General features: G+C 43.6%; 1 long non-coding RNA gene across 1 annotated transcript; it reads left to right on the top strand.

The window, feature by feature from the left end:
- The first annotated feature begins 7,147 nt into the window (after nt 1-7,147).
- Nucleotides 7,148-21,542, top strand: LOC115832488. Its single transcript, XR_004027998.1, has 3 exons — nt 7,148-7,315; nt 20,815-21,200; nt 21,341-21,542. It is a non-coding gene; the product is annotated as an uncharacterized LOC115832488 (long non-coding RNA).
- The last annotated feature ends 1,578 nt before the right edge of the window (nt 21,543-23,120 follow it).

Here is a 23,120-nt window from a genome sequence, read left to right as displayed (position 1 = left end):
CTGCTTCCTGGTTTCCTTCAGCCATTCCTGCACTGGGATGGAATAAAAACTCCTGCCCCAGAAATACATGGAATGTTTGATAGCAGAGTAGGGTGTCTATTTTAAAACGTACTGTACTTGGGTGGTAGACACCCTAAATACCCTGACTTGATCACTGGAAGTCTCTAAGTATTATACATGAAGCAACATTTACAGGTGCCCCAGCAATTTTGACCAAAAAAAAAAAAAAAGTAAAAAAAAGTAAAAACAAAACAAGAACTCCTTCCCCAACCAGTGATACAGTTCTTTATTAGGCCCCTGAGGGAGGAGGTCTTGCTACCGGTCACAAGTATTAGTCACTAATTATTAGCCATTAATGTCAGAACTGTCATTTGACTTGGTCTTGGAGCTTTTTATTAAATCCCTCTGTCAGAGGCCCTGGCACACATTCCTCAGGGAATGGGAAGACATTGCCCCTTTACAGTGGAGTCTCTGCTCCAAGCAAGGGTGCCATGAGGCTAGGGAATTTCCAGGTCCCTAGTACTTGCTAAGTAGGCCAAAGTGTGACTCCTCCTTGTTCAGGAGACTCAGACCAGTGCTACCTGCCCATTCTGCTGGGTCCTCGGGCCAACACAACCCACAGCGGCCTGCCTGTGCGTTTCTGAATTCCCATGATGGGCATGCAGAATAGGCATTGCCTTCAGCAAAAACTGAGACGCATTCACTTGATCCTCCCTGGGAGCTGGCAGGAGGCAGGCTGGGAATATGCCATGGAAAGAAGAAAATGACCCTGCCAGACTCTCCAGTTTCCAAAGTCAAGAAGAGATCTGGTGCCCCAGAACTGCCTGCCTACTAGGCAGCCCACAGAGATGGCTCCCTGTGAGAGGCATGGCTGCTACAGAATGCTTGGGAGACCTCCTGGGCGCCAGTGCCACTGGCCTGTCCCATAACATTCTTTAGCAATTCCTTTTAGGGAAATTGTGTGCTTGGCTTGTAGAAGTGAAGGAGCCTATTAAGTTACTCTGTATTTTCAGGGCAGAGGAGGGACTATTTTTCACCATTTGGGGGAAACTTTGTTCATGCCATTCACGTGGAATATTCTGTTCATCTCCATATGTTGACATCCTACCAACCCTGTACGGTTTGCTTAACATGGCACTTCTTCCTTGAAGCCTTTGCCAGTTTCTGCCCAATTCACCTCCTATACACATTTTTCATATCATAAATTATTGCAGGGTGGTGACTGGTAAATCTTGGCTTTCAAACAGCATCAACATAATGTTTTGTTGGCATAGCAGGCTGCCAAATGAAATTGAGGTTTCTGTGTCTGCATAGTAATAAGAATTCGTTAAATTTAGGTAAAAAAAATTTGTTTTGCTATAGATAACTACCAATTTTTTCTAATTTAAAAGATCTGTTTTTCTGTAACAACTATAAAATTGTTTTTTTCCCTAATAAGTAACAATATTTTAACAGCTCTGAAAATTAAACATGATTATCAAAACTTCTCAGCATTTTTGCTTTGCCTAAATCCTGGAGAAAAAATACACTATTGAAATTTGATCAGTTGAATGCTCTTTCCCCAAAGAATATTTAACTCTTAGAAAGAGTGAAGAGAGGCCAGGTGTGATGGCTCATGCCTGTAATCCCAGCACTTTGAAAGGCCAAGGCAGGAGGATCGCTTGAGGCCAGGAGTTCGAGACTGGCCTGGGTAACAGAGTGAGAACCCACCTCTATAAAAAATAAAAAAAATTAGCTGGGCACAATGGTGTGTGCCCATAGTCTCAGCTATTTGGGAGGCTGAGGTGGGAGGATTGCTTGAGCCCAGGAGTTTGAGGTCACAGTAAGCTACGATCGTGCCACAGCACTCCAGTCTGGGTGACAGAGTGAGACCCTAAAAATAAAAATAAAAAAAAGGAAAAGGAAAAAAAGGAGTTAAGAGAATATCAGCTCCTAAATATTAAGTTTCTCTTGGATTTAATTTTTACATATGGGACAAGCTCAAGGTGGGAGTTGAAGATGATGGATGTGATGTGGATTTGCTGCTTCTTGATGTCCTGCTGTTTTCACTAAATGGCAAGGATTTGCATTCAGCCAAGGAACAAAATCCTCTCAAGGTCCTTGCTATTAGCTCCAAATTTATTTTGCCAGGTGACAACTCTAGTGTATGAGTTTTTTTTTTTTTTTTTTTTTTTTTTTTTTTTTAAGACCTAGTTTCACTCTGTTGCCCAGGCTGGAGTGCAGTGGCACGATCTTGGCTCACTGCAACCTCTGCCTCCCAGGTTCAAGTGGTTCTCCTGCCTCAGCCTCCCAAATAGCTGGGATTACAGGCACCCACCACCACGCCCAGCTAATTTTTGTATTTTTAGTATTGACAGGTTTTCACCATGTTGGCCAGGCTTGTCTCAAACTCCTGATCTCAAGTGATCCTCCCACCAAGGCCTCCCAAAGTGCTGGGATTACAGGCATAAGCCATCACACCAGGCAGCATTTGAGATTTGTATGTAGAAAAGCAGATCTTGAAATTACTGACTTTGATGCTTGGTATAGGAGTGTGGCTATCATTGAGAGCCTCATCATCTTCTTTGCTTATACTATGTAAAACTTCTCTGCTAAAAGTTCAGGCACCCTAAACATCCACACATTTCCACTAGATCTATTTCCCTTAACTCACAATTCCCTGGTAAACATGTCATTTCTTCAAGAAGCAGGGATTTTGCTGAGCTTCAACTGCTGCTCAAGATCACATTTAAATGACCTCTGACAATCAAATCCCACCTGCTTAGAGACAAGAGTCTTGACCTGAACTGGGGTCTTTAGAATTTGGATTCAAAGCTACTGTTGGGTGCTAAATTTAATTGCCAAGGGAATAAATTAGCCTGGGTTGCACATGCAAGGCAAGGCCAAGCTTGATTCATATAGTTGATTAGAAGTTATTTTACCCTGGAAACTACTGTGTTTCGACTGGATCAGCTTAACTTAGTTGTTCTCTAGAGGAGACATGATCCCTCGTTTCTTTTCCCTTTTTTCGTCAACAGTCAGACATCCATGGGGTCTTGTAGCCTTAGACATCAGTTAGCTATCATTAAATATAATTTGGAGCTTTAACAATGCTGTCAGTACACCGTGGGACTTTGTCATCACTTTATTATTGGTTAAAATCTCTTTCACTTATGGAGACTTTGCTCCCTTTCATCTTTGTGGTTGCCAGACTTGTAATTTGTTTTTCTGTTTAATAGAAACCTTAGAATCATTGGTATAAAGTGAAGTAGGCTATGAAAAACACATGCTTTTTAAAATAGTTCTTTTCGTCTTTTAAGATGAAAATACTGTGCTTTCATCTGTTCCAATACCAGCAAATGCATATTTTATAGTATCTCCTTTAAACTCTTCCACATGATAATCAAAAAAATTTTTGTACACCACAGTCAACTTTCTGAAACTGACTCTTCATTTTCCTTTACATAGAAGAGATGTTGGACATGAAATTTCTGTAGTAGCTAAGAGAACTCTGAAAAATTTCAAATGCTAGCAAAAAATCTTAAATTTCTATAGATAGAAATGTGGAAGAATCAAAATGTGTTAGCTCTTTTGAAATGTATATTTCTTGCCTTGCCTTTCCTTGAACTCCGAAAGGCCCATTTGGAGAAAGTGGATGAAAAAGGGCCTCTCCATTGATCTTTCTAATTAGAAAGAAAATTCAAATTCAGAACTGTAATTAAACATGACTTAAATGCGTGTTTAATCCAGAGGAAATAGAGCTTCAAAATTTTTAATTTTAAGTATTTCAGGGCCCTAAACATAAAAATGTGCTGTCATTTACAGAATGATTTGGAAATTGTACATTTCATGTGGGAAACGAAGGTTTTGTTTTAAATGCCGGATAGCATACATAAAGTTCATAACTCAACTACAGGTCAGTACGTGTCTTTCATACATACACACCTGTGTCATTGCCACTCAGATTGAGACAGAGCACACTTTCAGCACCCAGCAGGCTCCCTTCTCAGCGCTTCTCAGTCAATACCATGCCACCCTCCAGCCCCCATCCCATAGATTTCGTTTTGCCTGTTCTTGACCTTCGCAGACGTGCAAACATACCCACCGTGCTCTTTAGTGGCTTCTTTCAGTCCACACGATGTTTGTAGGATGATTTGTCCATGATGTGTGTAGCAACAGTTTATCCTTTTTTTTCTCCGTGGTCTTCCTAAAGATGGGCTTCTGCAACAGCTCTCCTCCGGAGACATGAAGGGAGCAATACGTATAAGGAGTGATAGCAGACAGAAGCCAGCTTCGCTTTATTTTTAGCTGAGCAAACGCCCGGTAAGGCCTTGTACACACTCCCCACTCCAAAGACGAACCCTGAGAAGGCTGTGCTGGAGCACGTGGTGGGTCAGGCTTTCAGCTCAACCTCTCTCCTCCCGTTCCAAACCCACTTCTTGGATGTTATGGTCACCTGGCCAGCTACCTGCACCGTGACTGGAATGGTCAGGCAAAGGACAGTGATGCCAGGGGCTGTCCTGATGAGGTGGCACCTGAGCCGGTTTACCTCTCCCTTTACATGGAAATGAAAGATAATGAACAGTGGCCATGTGTGACATTTTAAAATCCAACTGTCCCTTCCCAGAACAAATGTGGCCTGGCCAATGCTCACATTTGAAAGCCATCTTGGTACTTCCTCTTGGGGACGATTGAGAAAGAGGGCAGATAATGAGGCAAAAGTCAGGGGAAAGGGGGCTGGTAATCTTATATCACTCACATGTATTTTTTTAAATGGTCAGTATCTATTTGACTCTTGACTATAGAATGAAGTCTTACTTCTTCTTTCACAGAATCCCTGTCATGGGCTACAGTGGAGGAACCAAGGGGAGGGGCCAGGCTATGTTCCGGCTCTGACACCAGTGAGTGGAAGGGGTGGCTTAGGGCCACTTGTATCATGTCTCTTATTCCTCATCTGTAAAATGTGGAAGTTTGACTGATGGACCTCTCAGCACCGTGGAGAAGTTTTAAAGGTGGCAAATTACACATTTTACACCTTCAGGCTCTCCCCACTCTTTTATGAATAAGCATTTATAAGACAGGATGTCTAATTCTTCTGGAGATTCCTGAATATCCTGCCTTTGTCCAGGTTGGGCAATGCTAAATGCCAGTTCTGACCAATGGTGCAGGTATTAATTTCACAGTGAGGATCTTGTTTCAATGTATTCAAATTAGGTGATGTGGAGATGGAACATTCTGAGAGAAGAGTTGAGACAAAGTGACAGGTATAAGCCCTCTAACATCGATATGTTTCTCAGAGAGACTCAAACTGCTTCCCTAGGCTTTGCAGAGCCCTCACCCAGATTGTGTGTATGTGTGTGTGTGTGTGTGTGTGTGTAGAGGGAGTGTGCTATAGGCAGCCTTTCTATGTCCGCACTGTGAACAGATGTGGTCAGCATTTCTAGGGCCATTTATGGCTTTCTAGTTATATATTTTTCTTGCTTTGTTTTGCCACTTCCCTGAAAAACATCCTGCATTAGTTTCCTATTGCTACTGTTGAAAATGACCACAAACTTAGTGTCTTAGAACAACACCAGTTTATTATCCCACAGTTCTGGAAGTCAGAAGTCTAGAGTGGCTCTCACTGAGCTAAAATCAAGGGGCTGACAGCATTGTGGTCCTTTCTGGAGGCCCTGGGAGAGAGTGCTTTCTTGCCCTTTCTAGCATCTAGAGGTGGCCCTCATTCTTTGGTTTGTGGCCCTTTCCTCCATTTTCAAAGCCAGCAGTGGGTTGTAGAGTCTTATTCACAACCCATAACTCTGACACCAACCCTGCTGAACCTTGGTGCTAACACTGGTCCAGAATCATCCAGAATAATCTCCCTACTTTAAAGTCAGCTGATCAGTAGCTTGCTTCCACCTTCAACCTTAATTTCCCTTTGCCATGTCACATGACATGGTTAGGTCACATGTTCTGGTGATTAGGATGTGCATGTCTTTTGGGAAGGGAGAGAGATTAATCTGCTCATATACTATATAGGCATATGGTAATTCCTTTATCAGACTGAAAAGAGATAGGTTAATAGTGATTAACATTTTCTCAATGCAAAACTTTTTCCTTAACTCAGGGAAAAATTATCTTTTGTATAAAAATGGATGCTTCTGAGCAAATGCATGATTAGCAAAGAATGGTTGTATGCTCAGTTATTGGACAGGAGGAACAGTCTTCTTCCCTTAGGTATAGGAGTGTGAGAAGGACAAAATCATACAAAAGTAAAAGTGTATTTATGTGAGAAGTGTGTGTGTGTGTGTGTGTGTGTGTGTGTAGGCAGCCATGCACTGGAGGGGGCTCTCTCTGGCATGTGAGAGCCATTGTGTGTCTATATTTTCCTAAGTTCATGGTCAGTGACATCACTGAATGGCTTGAAATTAGCCATGGCGGGAGTATTTACACCATAGAAAGTGGCAAATGCTGTAAGTCAGTGTTTTATTTTCCCCTGGAGAGCCCATTGTTAAACATTAACGGGCACACCACTACAGTAGAGACTCACTGCCTTCGGTTCGCGTGCACAGCACCGCTGTGGGGCCTTACTGCTCCTGTGGGATCCCCAGACTCTCTAGCTGGAGAAGGGGCAAATCCCAGGTCACATCAAGACCAGCGGGCCTAGCCACAAACACAGCTGCTGCGGTTCTCCCTCTGCTATCTCGACCTCCCTAGCTGCTATAGTAGCGTGGACTGGATGGGGAGCTACACTTTCTCTCATGTGGGCAAAAGCTTGCTTCTTCGTCACTGCCCACTGTTTGAACTTCTCTCTGTCTAGCATTTTTTCCTGACCAGTCTGTGTACCTGTTGTTGATCCGTCCGCTTGGATGGAGCCAGAGCTCTTTCTTAGAGTTGCATTCACTTGCCCTTGCTTGTGCTTGTCTTGCTTCCCTGGGAGCTATGAGATCAGTGCTGCCCAGATTTTAGGGGAGTTATCAGGGGAGCTTGTTAAAATGCAGATTCCAAGGCTCTGCCCTCAGAGATTCTGATTGGGAAGGTCTGAGGTGAGCCCCAAGGATCTGCATTATTGACAAGCACTATTATTATTAGTATTACTGACATTATTATTGACATAATTCTAATTATTGGCATCATTGACAAGATTCTGAGGCCAGAGGTTCATGGGCCACCCTGACTGGCCCAGCCTGGAAGCTCCCTGAAAGCCTGGCAGGCCAGCCTCCTTCAGCTGCATTTGGTCCATACACTGAGGGTCTCAGTGGGGATAAAGCAGAGTCATTTTAAAGAAACATGGATCCTAGTTTCTAGAAGGTTTTCCCCATCTGGCAGACAAAGTTTATGCCTACTCCACATGCAGGTGGGTGCAGAATACCACGTTCCCAGGCTCCCAGAGAAGAGGAAACTTTTCCCCAAGAACTTTATCAGGGGAAAGTGTGAAAAATTCACACAGCTGCCAAGACAGTGGGTCCTCCTGAGTCCATGTATTCTGAGTATTTGAAACCACCTGAATGATTTATTGAACTTTTTACTTTTCGTGGACGTGCTTACTGGGTGTTGTAAGATGTGAACCTCACAGCCAGGGACAATGTCTGTTGAAAGGAAGACTTAATCTTCACTAAACCCAACCCAGCTTGTTTTTCAGCAGCAAACCAACCACTCTGACTGTGGCAATTTTCTTAGCAGGAAAAATTTTAGATGGTTGTGTGGTTTCTAGCTTTACTCTTTTTCATTTTACACATGAAATGTTTGGGATCAGATTGGTTTTCTTTAAAACTATGGTCCAAATTAATTTAAACTGACTTGATTATAAAGAAAGAGATAAATTGCTACCTTTAGGAGTTTTGACCTCAAGTCCTCTGATATTTGAGACAAAGTTTTTTATCCCCCGGGATGCAATCCTTCAGTAGCATGTAGGCAAGTTTTGAGCAAAGCAAAGAGTAATGAAAACTCTAATATAAAGGCTGTAATTTTCTAAAGAAGTCTGTTCCTTATTAAGATCAAGTACATGTCAGTCATCTTATATTTTGGGAACATCCACCAAATGCAGGAACTGTACTGGGTGCTTTTCCATGTGTGGAAAATTTTATCCGGTGTAATCAATTTTTCTAGTTCAATAAACATATTAAAAAGAAGGCAAATGAGATATTTCTGTAACTCATCAGCATGAATAATACATTTGAGTTATCCCCTGACCACATAAGACTTGGGCTTGAATACTACCCTTCCTCCGTGGGTCTCTTCTTCATATAAAGAAAGGGGAGAACACTTGTGTTAAGTACCACATAAGGAGGTTGTGAGAATCTAATGCAATGATGTGTGTGAAAGAGTTTAATCAAAGAGTAAGCAAAATTAATATAGTTTATAATTCTGAATTTATATGGTTTATAAATATTAAATTCTATATGCAAGTATACATTCCACCCATATAATTCTAATATATTTCCTTTACTCCAATGCCCTCTAGTAGTACAACAAAATTACTGTATTATTGTTTTGAGATGAGGTTATTATATAATATTTTAAGATGAATTATCGTATGGTCATTTTGCAATGAAAACTGTAAAATGTTTCCTCTTCCTTTTCACTTCCTTTTTTAAAAATTAACTTTCCTTCTTTTTAATAGTAACCAGTTCTTTTCTGGAAGTGTCTCAGTATGTGGGTTTTCACATACTGGTTGATCAGAGGCTTGAAGGTACAGTCAGCTCTTCCCTGCTAGCAGGGTGGAAGGAGTTAGTTTAACTCATTCTTGAGCCCCCAGAGAACTGGGTCTCATGACACGCTCTCTCTTTTTCTCCTTTTTCCTGCCCTCTTGGAAGTATACTGAGAGATTTTTGAGGAGGACTCAGTTGTATATATGATCTGCAACGACCGCTTGGTTCTTCTTTCTCTTTCCAAATTTTACATCTGGCATGAAAAGAGAGGTAATTCTAAATGTAAATATGACTTCTTGATTACTTAAAAATACTCCTCTCTAGCTCATATACATAGTAATTTTGTGTAAATATATGTTAAACATCAAGGCCCACTGAAAGAAGAAACAAATTACATAATTATAATATCTAATCAATCTAGAATACAAACACTTCAAGATTTATTAGATTTATCACAGACACTAGCATAATTTCTTTTGTTGCATATTTTTCCTGTTTACAGAAGTAACATGTTAATTGTAGAAAATAGGACAAATCTGGAAAAACACAAAGAAGCAGCAAATTGCACATTCTGCCAAAATTCAGAGATAACTCTTATTATTTTTAGAATAGTTTTTTAGTCTTATTTTCTTTGTAGGTATATGCACAGACACACACACACACACCCCTTTTTCACATATTTGATTGTATTGTAATTATGTTTTGTTTGTTTCCTTAATCAACAAACATTTATTTCTCACAGTTGTGGAGGCTAGGAGGTTCAAGATGAAGGTGCAGGCAGATTCATTTCCTGGTGAGGGCCTCTTCCTGGCTTGCAGATTTCTTGCTATGTCCTCTCCTGATGGAGAAAGTGAGCTCTGGTGTCTCTCCCTCTTCTAAGGGCACCAGTCCCACCACAGGGCCCTGCCCTCATGACCTCATCTAAACGTAATTACCTTCCAAAGGCTCCACCTCCAAATACCACTACACTGGGGGTTAGGGCTTCAACATGGGTTTTAAGGGATATCAACAATCAGTCCATAGCGTTTTGCCCCAGGTCCCCCAAAATTCATGTCCTTCTTCCATGCAAAATACATTTATTCCATCCCAACAGCCTCAAAAGTCTTGACTTATTCCAGCAACAACTTTAAGGTCTAAAGTCCAAAGTCTCATCTAAATATCATCTAAATTAGATATGGTAATTACATTTTACAGCTAGAATTTTGTATAGTCTATATTTAACATTTTCCATATCATCAGGCATTTTTCTATAGTACAGTCCCTGGAACAAAGTGCTGAGTAAATATTTGCTGAATTAATATATAAATTATTTTAATGGATTTATGATGTTCCATCATATGAAAATACCTCAATTGATTTTATTATTCCATTTATTGTCCATTTTAAAGTAGAGATATCATGGGGAAATGTGAGAAGTGACATGTATAATTATGGTCACATTGAGGGAGGAAGAGACACCATCTGGAATGCAGGCAGAAAGCCATGTGAAGCTTCTTGTGAGGGAAGGACTGTGGAACTGTCAATCATGACCATGAGTCTTATGCCTGAATGCTCTTTCAGATCACAAGTAGACACCTATTAAACTTGGAATAATGTGGAGAGAGGGTCCTGAAGTGAGTTCAGAAACAGTCATATGATCCGAGTCAGCTAGAGAGAGTGCTTTCAGTGGCAAGAAACAGAAGCCTAACTCAAACTGGCTTAAACCATAATGACATGCACCAAATCACATGCATGAAAACCCAGAGGCTGGTCAGGCTTCATATGGTTCTACCAAGCCTTCTGCCTTACTCTCCTGTGATTACCACAGCTCTGTACTCCTCTATAGATGACTTTGTCCTTAGGCTCATTCCCCTGGAGGTCTTTGGGGGTGCGTATTTGGTCATCAGAACTGCATGCTTTCTTTTTCTTTTTCCTTTCCTTCCCTTTCCCTTTCCCTTTCCCCTTCCCTCCCTCCCTCCCCCCCTCCTTCCTTCCTTCCTTCCTTTCTTTTTCTTTCTTTCTCTTCTTTCTTTCTTTCTTTCTTTCTTTCTTTCTTTCTTTCTTTCTTTCTTTCTTTCTTTCTTTCTTCTTTCTTTTCCTTCCTTCCTTCCTTCCTTCCTTCCTTCCTTCCTTCCTTCCTTCCTTCCTTCCTTTCTTTCTCTCTTAGATGGAGTCTTGTTCTGTCACCCAGGCTGGAATGCAGTGGTGCAATCTCAGCTTACTGCAACCTCTGCCTCCTAGGTTCAAGCAATTCTCCTGCCTCAGCCTCCCGAGTGGCTGGGATTACAGGCGTGCACCACCACGCCCAGCTAATTTTTGTATTTTTAGTAGAGATGGGGTTTCACCATGTTAGCCAGGATGGGCTCGATCTCTTGACTTCGTGATCCGCACCCCTCGGCCTCCCAAAGTGCTGGGATTACAAGCGTGAGCCATCATGCCCGGCTTTCATTTTTTTTTTTTTTTTGAGACAGCTTGCTCTGTCACCCAGGCTGGAGTGCAATGGCGCAATCTTGGCTCACTGCAACCTCCGCCTCCCAGGTTCAAGTGATTCACCTACGAGTAGCTGGGATTACAGGCTTGGTAATTAGCCACACCCGGCTAATTTTTGATGGTTGTGTGGTTTCTAGTAGAGATGGGGTTTCACTGTGTTGGCCAGGCTGGTCTCAAACTCCTGACCTCAAGTGATCTGCCCGTCTTGGTCTCCCAAAGTGCTGGGATTACAGGGGTGAGCCACCATGCCTTGCCAAAACTACATTCTTTCTTATTCACAAATAAGAAAGAAAGAGAATTAGAGTACATCTTGGCATATCACATAAAAGAAAGAAATAATTTATCCTGAAGACTCCACAAATCTCTTTTATGTTTCATTGGCCCCAGTGGGCCTGGACATCTCCCTTCCTCAGCCAAGTGCTGACAAGGGGAAAGGGAACAGGATTACCAGGATTAACTCACACGAACCAGCCAGGGTGAAATAATTGTTGTTGGTTTGTTGGTGTGTTGGTATGTGTAATCCATTTCTGTGAAACAAACAATGAGAAAATCCCAACAGTAAGTACTTATTTAGCTCAGGTCTCCGTGCCTTGGCTGGTCTAGGCTGGGTGCACCTGATAGAGCTTGGCTGGGCTGCCTCTGCTCCCTGTAAATCTCCTTCTCTGCTCCATATAGCTTCTCCTGGTGGGACCAAAGGCAAGTTCTTCTCATGGTAAGAGTGGAAGAGAAATAGGGCAAGTGGACGTGACACATCATCCCTTCTCATTTTATTGGCCAACACCAGGCACATGACTAACCTCAAAGTCAAAAGGAGGAGGAATATATTCTGTCTGGTGAGTGGAGGAATTCCAACATCACGTGGCAAAGGGTGTGAGCAGTACTAAGACTAGCGTGAGGTGAGCAAATACTTGTCTTCAGTGAAAAGTTTAAGGGGTGTCAAGATATTTAATCAAGATAAATAATTAATATGAAATATTTTTAAAAACCAAAGTTAATGCAGAACATTTGGGATGAGCAAAATACCAAAGTTTTAAATAAAGACAGGATCGGTATAGGGATGGATAAGCATTAATGCTAATAATTCAATCTACCATAGGCCGCCAACCACAATGTCCCCTTTCGAGGACTCCCATGCTCAGCCTTAGAAGATGCGCACAGAACTCTGCCCTCTTTTTTTTTTTTTGAGGCAGAGTTTTGCTCTTGTTGCCCAGGTTGGAGTGCAATGGCATGATCTCAGCTCACGGCAGCCTCCCGGGTTGAAGAGATTCTCCTGCCGAGTAGCTGGGATTACAGACATGCGCCACTATGCCTGGCTAATTTTGTATTTTTAGTAGAGATGGGGTTTCTCCATGTTGGTCAGGCTGGTCTCAAACTCCTGACCTCAGATGATCCACCCACCTCGGCCTCCCAAAGTGCTGGGATTATAGGCATGAGCCACCGCACCCAGCCTGCCCTCTTAAGGTTCATTGCTTTTGTTTTTCCAGGTCTGTAGCTGAAGTATCTGCTTATCCTGGGAAGTCTCTAAGAAATTGAATGGAAATAATCTCAAGAAAATATCCTTCAGGATAAATTATTCCTTAAATCTTTTTTGTTTAAAAAAAAGAAAACAAAACAAGAAAATCATGTTCCATTCAATGGTTCTTGTGCATTAATTCATTCCTTGCTTGCTAGTTTAAGAATTAGTGCAATTCCCATAAAAATTAGAATCAGTGAGGTAGTACAATGATTTTCTAGAGACTGAGTTTCATAATACTTTTAGATTTTAAATACGGTACATGTTTTAACAAAGTACAGCTAAAGTCTTTTTGGATCGGTCACAAGTTATGCCACGAGTGCTTAACTTTTTATAAATGAGATGAGTATAGGAATTCAAGAGCAGAGGTTCCTGTGGGGAGACCATTCTCCTGTCTTATTTGATGAGTGAATATGCTAATCCCAGCACTGAAGCTGTTGGCAGAAAAGAAAGACTTCCGAAATTGACAGGACTCGTGTGTGGAACTGCCATGGGTCCGTGGGCTGCCACAGAATTATGCAGGAAATAATTTTCAAGGAAACAAGAAGGAAAACACGATTGGGTGGGTCCAAAATTCTATCACTGTTTTATTGAAAAAGCAAATCTCTTCTGTAGCTTGAAATGCTAGAGCTACAATTTATTTCTTCTTAAGTTTGTCCCAGTGGGAGTCACAGGCCGGGTCATATGGGGTGATGACCACCTTTCCACCTCCTCTAATGCTCGCCCCTGGAGTCCAGCTTCCCGCAGAGACTTATGGAAAGGAAGGGTAGGGTGGAGGCTGGCACCAAACCAAGAAGAAATATGAATCTTGTCATGTGGTGAGAACTGTTAGTTCAACATATTTCAGGTGATGGCCTGACCTGGAGTCTCAGGTGTCCACATTTACAGGCATCTCTACAGTTGATTATGGTACCGCATCTCCAGGAGGCACCCGGCAAAAGGAAAGAGTTACCTTGACAAACAACTGACTCACAGCGACAGAGCTGTGCATTGAGTGGGATTTAAAATGAAAATGGAGAAAGAGGGAGTGTAAATCCTTGAAGAGCTGATGAAAGCTGGCTGCTATGGGGACAGCAAATATTCTTTGGAAATAAGTGTGAGTGAGTGAGGTTTCGGAGAAAACAATGAAGAGAGGCAGAACTAAAACCAATGGTGTCAGAGGCCTCTATGTTCTTATATTAAACAGGTGAATATATTAAACAAGTGAAGTGATTGTCATAATGCAAGGTAGTTATATGAGTTCCCAAGAATAACCAAGATTTGAAGCAAAGCAAAAGAAAGGAAAGGAAAAGATAGCCTAATCAATTCAACATACCTGGTAAAAAATAGCTGGTGTGCTGCCATCTGTCCCCTAAACTTCCCCTTTGGAATCTACTTTATATACAGTCTTGAGTAATCTCTTTTCTGAGATCCAGATGTAATAATGCCATTTCCCTAATTTAAAAAAGTTTGGTTGGCCGGGCATGGTGGCTCATGCCTGCAGTTTCAGCAGTTTGGGAGGCCAAGGTAGGCAGATCGCCTGAGGTCAGGAGTTTGAGATCAGCCTGGGCAACATGGTGAAACCCTGTCTCTACTAAAAATACAAAAATTAGCTGGGTGTAGTGGTACATGCCCGTAATCTCGGGTACTCGGGAGGTTGATGCAGGAGAATTCTTTGAACCTGGGAGGCAGAGGTTGCAGTGAGCCGAGATCGCGCCATTGCATTGCAGCCTGGGTGACAAGAGCTAGACTCCTTCTCAAAAAAAAAATAAAAAATAAAAAATAAAAAAATAAAAAGTTTGGTGAATTCTCACTGTCTACACACTAAGGTTTAGACTTTCCTGTATGGCATAAAAATCTGGCTTTATCCTTCTTCTTTCAATATCCAAAATAAATATTTGCTGAGGGCCTATTCTGTGCTGTTTCAAGATCTGTCTATTCTGGTAAACAAAAGCCACCCCCTGCCCCTACCTCCCACACTGTAGCCACACAGGCCTTTATTATTTTCATGTCATGCCCTTCTCGTTGAGTTTTACTATGTTGCCTCCTCTCCCTGGAATGCCCTTCCTGTCCTTTGTCAGGAAACTCCTACACATCCTTCAAGACCCAACTCACATGCTAGCTCTTCACCACAGCCTTCCCTCACAGTCCAAGCGGAAATGATTGCTTCCTGCTCTGTTTTCAAATAGCTAACAGTTTGTATTTTAGGTACAGGACTTAGAATTTTATTAGTAGTAGTAGTAGTTGTCTATCCATCTCTTGAACTGGTTTGTAAGACCAGTGATGGGGTGAGGGCCTGCAGCAGAGTAGGCAGTTACTGACTGTCAGTAAATGAGGGAAGAAATGAGGGCAGGAGACGCATCTGCACGGGAAAGTGGGAGCCTGAGAGTGAGGGCGCCGTGAGAGACAGAGACAGAGAGAGAAAGAGAGAGAGAGAGAGACAGACAGACACACACACACACACAGATGGAGAGACAAACACAGACAGAGACATACAGAGAGACAGAAAGAGGGAGACAGAGACAAAGAGAAAGAGACAGAGATAGAGAGACAGAAAGAGATAGAGAGACACAGAGAGAGACAGAGATGGAGAAACAGAGAGAGACAGAGAGAGAGAGAGTTACAGAGAGAGCACACCTTTGGTTAGAGATGTCCCTAAGGGCAGGTCTTAGATTTGTAGGTCCTGGTGGGATGTTTTTGAGGGTCCAATGCTGAAGAGGGGAGTATTCTAGGAGGTGAAGTTGAACTGTTGGGAGCAGAGTTCTGTCTGCCTGGGGCCACACCCATGCCCTGGGCACTGCTCTAAGCTCTGGGGAGGTGTGGCCAAGAATTGCTTCTGGTAGGGTAGGTGTCTGTGTGTGTGGGTGCGTGTGTCTGTGTGTGTGGGTGCATGTGTCTGTGTGTGTGTGTGTGTGTGTGTGTGCAGAGTTGCAGGGGGAAGGGAAGAGAGACTGTAGCATAGTAAAGTTTGAAACTAGGTGAGCCAAGAGAAAAATAAAATATAGGAAGGAATCTTGCAAGCATGGCCGTGTCCGCCATCACTCCTCTGCTGTGTAATTTGGCCTCTGTGTGTATGTGTATGGGGGATGGTGAGGCATGGGAGAGGGTAGTCACATATCCTTTAGAGACAGAACTGTGGCAGTGATTGTGGCCGGGGTGGGGACATGACTGCTCGAGTGACAAGACAGAGAAAATGGCAGGTGCCTCAGACACAGCTCACAAAACAGGCCCAGGGCAGGGATAGCAGCACTGGGGGGCTGGTCAAGGTGAGCCTCACGGGACATCACTCCCTTTACAGCAGACCTCCAGAAAATTCCTGACTTCTTTTGCTGACGTCATTTTCCAGAGGGCACAGGAAGAACAGGGAAACTGCTCCCGTCAATACATGTAAATGACCAAGTGCATACAGTGCTACTTACGACCACCTTGGGAGAAAGAGTGTGCTGGCCAGTGGGGAGACTCAGATGTGAACAATTTTCACTGAACTCTAAATGTGTAGAATGCTTTTCTTTCTTTCTCTCCTTCTCTCTCTCTTTCTTTCTTTCTTTCTTTTTCTTTTTCTTTCTTCCCTCCCTCCCTCCCTCCCTCCCTCCCTCCCTCCCTCCCTCCTTCCTTCCTTCCTTCCTTCCTTCCTTCCTTCCTTCCCTTTCCCTCTCTCTCTCTCTTTTTTTGACAGAGTCTCACTCTGTCGCCCAAGCGGGAGTACAGTGGCACGATCTCAGCTCACTGCAACCTCTGCTTCCCGGGTTCAAGCAATTCTCCTGCCTCAGCCTCCCGAGTAGTTGGGATTACAGGCGCCTGCCACCATGCCCATCTAATTTTTGTATTTTTAGTAGAGACGGGGTTTTGCCATGTTGGTTAGGTTGGCTTTGAACTCCTGACCTCAGGTGACCCACCCACCTCGGCCTCCCAAAGTGCTGGGATTACAGGCATAAGCCACCGTGACTGGCCTTAGAATGTTCATTTCTTTCTTTATTTTATTTTATTTTACTTTAAGTTCTGGATGCATGTGCAGAACATGCAGGTTTGTTACATAGCCAACATGTGCCATGGTGGTTGGCTGCACCTATCAACCCACCATCTAGCTTTTAAGCCCCACATGCATTAGGTATTTGTTCTAATGTTCTCCCTCCCCTTGCCCCTCACCCCTCAACAGGCCCTCGTGTGTGATGTTCTCCTCCCTGTATCCCAGCGGATTAAGATGCTCATTTCTTAAAATTCAAGGGAAAGATGGACACTACCGGTTCCATGGCCCAGGGTTTTGGAAGAGGCAGCCTCCGGATGACTGGATGCACTTCTCCCTGGGACTCAGCCTGTGTCATTACAGCTCGAGCTTACTGAAAATAATAGAGAGACACCTCCATTTGTCCCCTCCAACAGAGTGGCTGCACCGGTAGCTCTTTAATGAGCTCTAACTCCATAGGGGCAGTTATGAAACTGATGCAAAAAGGATACAACCAAGGTAGAAGTCAGTAAGGAGCACAGAAGGCGTAAGTAAGACTTGCATCAGAGAGGCCAAAACCCAAAATGCGCTGGGGGTTGTGGGAGCGGCTGAAGAGCCTGGAGAAGCCGCTTATAGTCATTTTAAGTCAGATCAAAGGAGTGTGTTTGGCTGACGAGAGGACCCCATGGTTGCACGCATGGAGCCTTATCTCAGCTTCCATACCTACAAAGGGGACATGATTAGTGTCTACCCCAGAGAGTAGTTTTAAGAATTAAACCAAATGACGTGTATGAAACTCTTGGAACAGTGTCTGGCCCACGGCAGGAGGTGTGCGTGACATGCCTGAGGCCATCTGTGTGCTTACACGTGTGTTTCTGTAAAGCAGACCCAGTGCAGGGCACCAGGGATGTGGTAGGAGCCACACGGATGACGCTCCTGCCCTCAGGGAGCTCACACTTCCGAGGGGGCAGTAGAGGTTGGGAATGGATAGCCTTGGGGGAGAGGGGTGGGGGTTGTCGGGAAGAGGGAGAGCTTACCTGAGCAGGAGCTGTTGAAACTGCAAGGGAGGCGGGTGGGTGGTGAGGGCAGAGCAGCGGCAGAAGGTTGGGGATAAGGAACTGAGAGTGGGCCCCGACTGCTGAACAGGGACTGCTGCGGCAAGAGGCTTGGAGGAAGGAGAACTCAGGCACTTTCTATTTGGTTTTAGTCTTCCTTGACAAACAGAATCAATTTCAGATGAAAACGGCTTAAATATTGGAGAGAGGAAATCAAAAGAGAAACTTAGCCGGGTGTGGTGGTGCGTCTGTAGTCCCAGCCACTCAGGAGGCTGAGCTCGGAGGAGGGCTTGAGCTCAGGAGTCCGAGGCTGCAGTGAGCCGTGATTGTGCCACTGCACTCCAGCCCGGCAAGACGGCAAGACCCAGGCTCATACAAAAAAGAGCTCCTCTACTAAAAAATACTAAAAATTAGCCGGGCGTGATGGCGGGCGCCTGTAGTCCCAGCTACTCGGAGAGGCTGAGGCAGGAGAATGGCGTGAACCCGGGAGGCGGAGCTTGCAGTGAGCCGAGATTGCGCCAGAGACTCCGTCTCAAAAAAAAAAAAAAAAAAAAAAAAGAGCGCCCAGCTCTTCTGAATCTGACCTCACCCCTCCGCCTGAGCCCTAGGTTCCCGCCCTCCTTGGCCCTCTCATGTTGACTGTCATAACTTAATAGCCCAGTCCAGGAACACCTGCGGTGAACTTGGGATTTCTTTGACATTTCAACTGTTATTTTAAAAGGCTATGGTCGAATAGAAAACAACATAAGACCTTCTGATTAGTGGTTTTAGAAAAAGCTTTGTTTCAATGGTGCAAATTAGGTAGGTGGAGGAAATTATCCATGAAGACTGGAGTTTACATTTTCTGGAAATTGTTTCATGCAGTCTTCTAGGGAAAACAGTGTCCTGTAAAAAGTAGCCTATTGAACACAATTTGAAATCTTAGGCCTGAACAGACCATTTGCTTTTAGGAGCAAATTCTAGGGAGCCATTTCCCTTGAAGGTAGAAGTGGGCCTTTGGTAAAAGTCCAATAACCGGTCAGGCATGGTGGCTCATGCCTGTAATCCCAGCACTTTGGGAGGCCAAGGCGGGTGGATCATGAGGTCAAGAGATCGAGACCATCCTGGCCAACATGGTGAAACCCCGTCTCTACTAAAAATATAAAAATTAGCTGGGCATGGTGGTGGGCGCCTGTAGTCCCAGCTACTTAGGAGGCTGAGGCAGGAAAATCGCTTGAATCTCGGAGGCAGAGCTTGCAGTGAGCAGAGATTGTGCCACTGCACTCCAGCCTGGGCGACAGAGAAAGACTCAGTCAAAAAAAAAAAAAAAAAAAGGTCCAGTAACCACTGTATAATTTTTAAAGTGTAAACGCAGAGGAGGGAGAAATGTATAGACAGAAGTATTTGTTTCAGCTTTGCTTGAAGAGGCAGAATCTGGAAAGCATCCATCTGTAGGGGAATGGTACAAAAGTGACGGTATGGATTACTGTACAATTCTCAATAAGATGAGGGGGTTGTCCATGAGGTATTATTAAGTGAGCAAAGCAAGCCATGGAATAAAGAGTGCATTGCTTCCATATCTGTATAAACAAACAGCAAAACACCCTAATTTTGCCCACATGCATCAGTATCTAGTTGTATAAGCATGGACAGAGGTACTATCTCGGGCAAATAAGAATGAAGGAATTTCAGGAAGAGAAATAATTTATATAACCATGAGTTGTTTTATTTAGTATAAATAAATACATTAAAGAAACAATTTAATTCATATATCAAAAGAAAGAAGAAACAAGGAAAAAATGTCGTGGTAATTTTACATCCTATTCTATAATATAAAACTACGTTTTAAAGTTATCTGATATGAGAAGAAAGTATCAAAGCTCTCCCCTCCTGAGTCTTTGGGAGAAATAAACAGCACACTATGCTGATTTGATGGCTGCAAGTCCTCTGGTCACCACTACATGTGCCCAGGGTGCTCTTAGCCCACATCTAGAAGCTATGGCTAAGGTTCAGATCTCCTCTACTTTCCAAAACTTGGGTCTTTAAGCCCTACTGAATCTGAATGTCATTCTCTGTCACTTCGCAAAACCTATGGCCCTGACCCTCTTCCAAAAATGTTGCTTCCCACCTGTTTGGCAAACTCTTAGCATCGTGGTTATGAGTGTGGACGCTGTCACTGAGTGCCTGGGTTTAAACTCCAGCTCAGTCACATGGTAGCTGCTTGACTTGAGCAAGTTACTTGATCTCTCTGTGCGTCATGAAATGGGGATAGTACTGATATCTAAACATGGGGTCTTGAGAGAATTAAATGAGTTAATACATCTAAAAGTGTGTACAGATGGCAGCAGCATCTGCCGTATCTTGTTTGTTTGTTTGTTTGTTTGAGATGAAGCCTCCCTGCAGTCCCCAGACTGGAGTGCAGTGGCACTATCTTTGCTCACTACAACCTCCACCTCCCCAGTTCAAGCGATTCTCCTGCCCCAGCCTTCCGAGTAGCTAGGATTACAGGCATGCACCACCACCACGCCTGGCTAGTTTTTGTATTTTTGGTAGAGACGGGGTTTCACCATGTTGGCCAGGCTGGTCTCGAATTCCTGACCTCAAGTGTTCCGCCAGCAGCCCTGACTCCTTACCTCAAGTGACCCACCTGCTTCGGCCTCCCAAAGTGCTGGGATTACAGGCGTGAGCCACCGTGCCCAGCCCCTATCTTCTTGTACTGCTTGCTCTTACTATTACTTATCTTTCCAGACTCTGCCTAGGCATCACCTCTATCTGGGATACATCCTTTCCTGAACTCTCAGAGTACTTGTCTCCCTCCTCCTTCATGCTCCGACAGCAGCCTACACCCCCATCTTCTGGTAAACTTCACTGCACGTTTCTTTGTCTTCCCTCAACAACTCCCCTCCCCATCCCACTCCACCACCACCTTGGACTATAAGCCACTTGAGGGCAGGAACCAAGTCTCTTCATTTCCGAGTTGCTGGCCTTTGGCACAGTGCCCAGCATGTAGTGGAGGCCCAGTTGAAGGGGTGGAAGGAAGGAAAGAAGGATAAATCCATTCCTGAGATCCCTTTTAGTGAGGCTGTTTCCCCAAACACCGGAAGGCCTCAGCCTTTGTGTTTGTTTTCTGGACAATAGCACCTAGCGGTACTTACCTTCGATTGGCGTCCATTGTCTAACTGATCTTTCTATCAGTCGTGTTCCAAAATGAAGTTAGGTGCTTCTTTGATCATGGGCCGTATCTGCTTTCTTTGGTGTTCTTTTCAGCTGCCCACTGGAAGAGTCTTTTTTGTTTGCCACACTGGATGCCACACTGGATGGGATAATCTAGGAGGGAGGAACTGTGGAGATGGTGCGCCTTGGGATGTCCAGAAGACAGTGACCAGAATTTCAAGAGATGTTTTCAGATTTCACAGTATAATAAGAGAAAAGGAGCCAATCCCTTAAATGAAGAACCTTCAATCACTTCTCCCCAGGTGCACGTTTCAATTTTATTTCTTTTCATCAACTCCTTCCCTTTGATGATGGGTTGCATTGAAAACTATTTAGAAAAGTAGTATATTTAAAATGAACTGTGTTAAGAAGAGGATCATTTCAAAGAATAGCCGTGTACTCTAATGAGGAAGTCCCTTCAGCCAAGCAAAAAGCTGAAGGTAAGTAAATAAGGTGAAAGTACTGCCCGTCCTCATCCTGTTGGAAATATTACATTATATAGTTAAAGGTGTCTCCTGTGTTTTAGGTTATGGAGGTGGGGGAGGATCTGTAAAACTTATTTCCATTTCTTTGCACACAGAAACTAGATATAATGTGAACCTAGTGTAAATTACCATGATGTCTCCTTCAACATTCATCAAGACTTCTGACTAGTCTACTTGATCTGTGAAAATGAGATTAGTTGAAGACCTGTCACAGATTTTAAAGCTGAACAAGATATATTGATTATACAAATATTTTTATGTCACCCTATATCTTAATAAAATAACATTTACGTCTGGAGAGTGTGTCAGTCTGAAGAGCCTGCCCAAAGCCAGATCTATTTATTTAAATCGAGAAAGGCAGAGGCCGTGCTGGCAGTCTTTCAGCTTGTCCTGCTTCCATGATTGAACATAGATAATAATAATTTTGGGTGCATACGAGCAGATTTCGGAGAGAAGGGAATGAACCCGTGTTTACACTATGAGTCAGCAGGCAGCTATTTCAGAGGCTGAGACTGAGAGCAGGCATAGCCGATTCCTTCTCTCATTTTAGAATTCAAAGCTATGTGGAGATTCTAATGGAATTACAGATGCAGATCCTAATTTCTGGGAATTTCAGTTTATAGCAAGGTGATGAAAGGGCGATGAAAGGGTGCTTCCAGAGTGAGCATGGGAGAAGCACCTTCTGGGAGAGAACTGTTGTCATTTCCCAGCAGGGAAGAGACCTGTGAGGCCTGCCATCCTTGCGTGGTGTGACCAGGGGCTGGGCATCATGGAGATTTGATGCCTTTCTTTGGGGATGAGTCTAACTGCCCCATAGAGAGGAGACGGGCGGCCGTCCTTATGTCACATTCTCTTCTCCATGGCAAAACAATCCCGAGCCAGAGACTATCTTGGGAGTCACAGCCTTTGGGGCTGCCAACAAGGAAGAGCTACAGGTTCTTCCAGAAAAGTGTGTGTCTCACATCGAAATTCTCTTAAACCATAAATTCTGGGGCATTTCCATTTTTGGAAGCTCAACCTCAGGGGAAATGCCTCTTTTGGGGTATTGTGGGACAGTCATTAAGTCTTCAATATTCCTTCATTGGGAGAAATTTATTTCCTGTTCTACTCACAGGCAACTTTAGGAACTCTATAATAACACCTACTAAAAATACACAGGAAAAAAATAGGCTTATTTAGATTTCAAAGTGCTCATAGGTTTTAGTTTATACTTAAAGATTACTTTCTATTGGCACTAGTATTACTGTAACCCAGAGTGATTATTTGAGTTATCTCAAACCTTAAGGGAGTATTGTGATATTATATTCCTGTGGAAAAAAATTAATCAAACTTGATAAAGATGAATGTTGGGTCCATGAAACCAATACAGCTAGAGACCAAAGACTGGAATAGGCATCATCAAACTGATCCCTTAGTTTAGGCATGTTCTTTACAAGAGCATTGTCTCAATACACATGTGTGGGACAGGCAGGAAGGAGGGCCATCCCGAGCAGTGACATCCATATCCTGCAGAGATTCAGTTTCCTAATGGGAAGCTGGAGCCCAATGGCACCAGGCAGATAAGGTTTGATGGGGAGAATGAGAGAGGAAAGGGCCAGAGCCTGGGGAGGGGAATGGGGAATGCAGTAGCCAAGGATGACCTCGGGGCCCCCAGGAGCAGCCTTACTGGGCAGCAGAGAGAGGACGCACGGGCTGGAAGGCTGAGAGTGGGCTTCAGGTCCAGTTCCCTTCTTCCCCAATTCTTTCTACTTTCTACTCATATGTGTTCAGAGAAGCCATCCTTAAGTTTGATTCAGTGGCTAGGTATACATTCAATCAGACTCTAATGCTTTGGCTTGAGCTATAATAGAAATCACAATTTCATCTGTAAATCAT

This window comes from Nomascus leucogenys, chromosome 3, assembly GCF_006542625.1.
Source record: "Nomascus leucogenys isolate Asia chromosome 3, Asia_NLE_v1, whole genome shotgun sequence".
Classification (NCBI taxonomy): domain Eukaryota; kingdom Metazoa; phylum Chordata; class Mammalia; order Primates; family Hylobatidae; genus Nomascus; species Nomascus leucogenys.
Note: the sequence above shows the minus strand (reverse complement) of the source record. Positions and strands in the feature narration are given on the sequence as shown.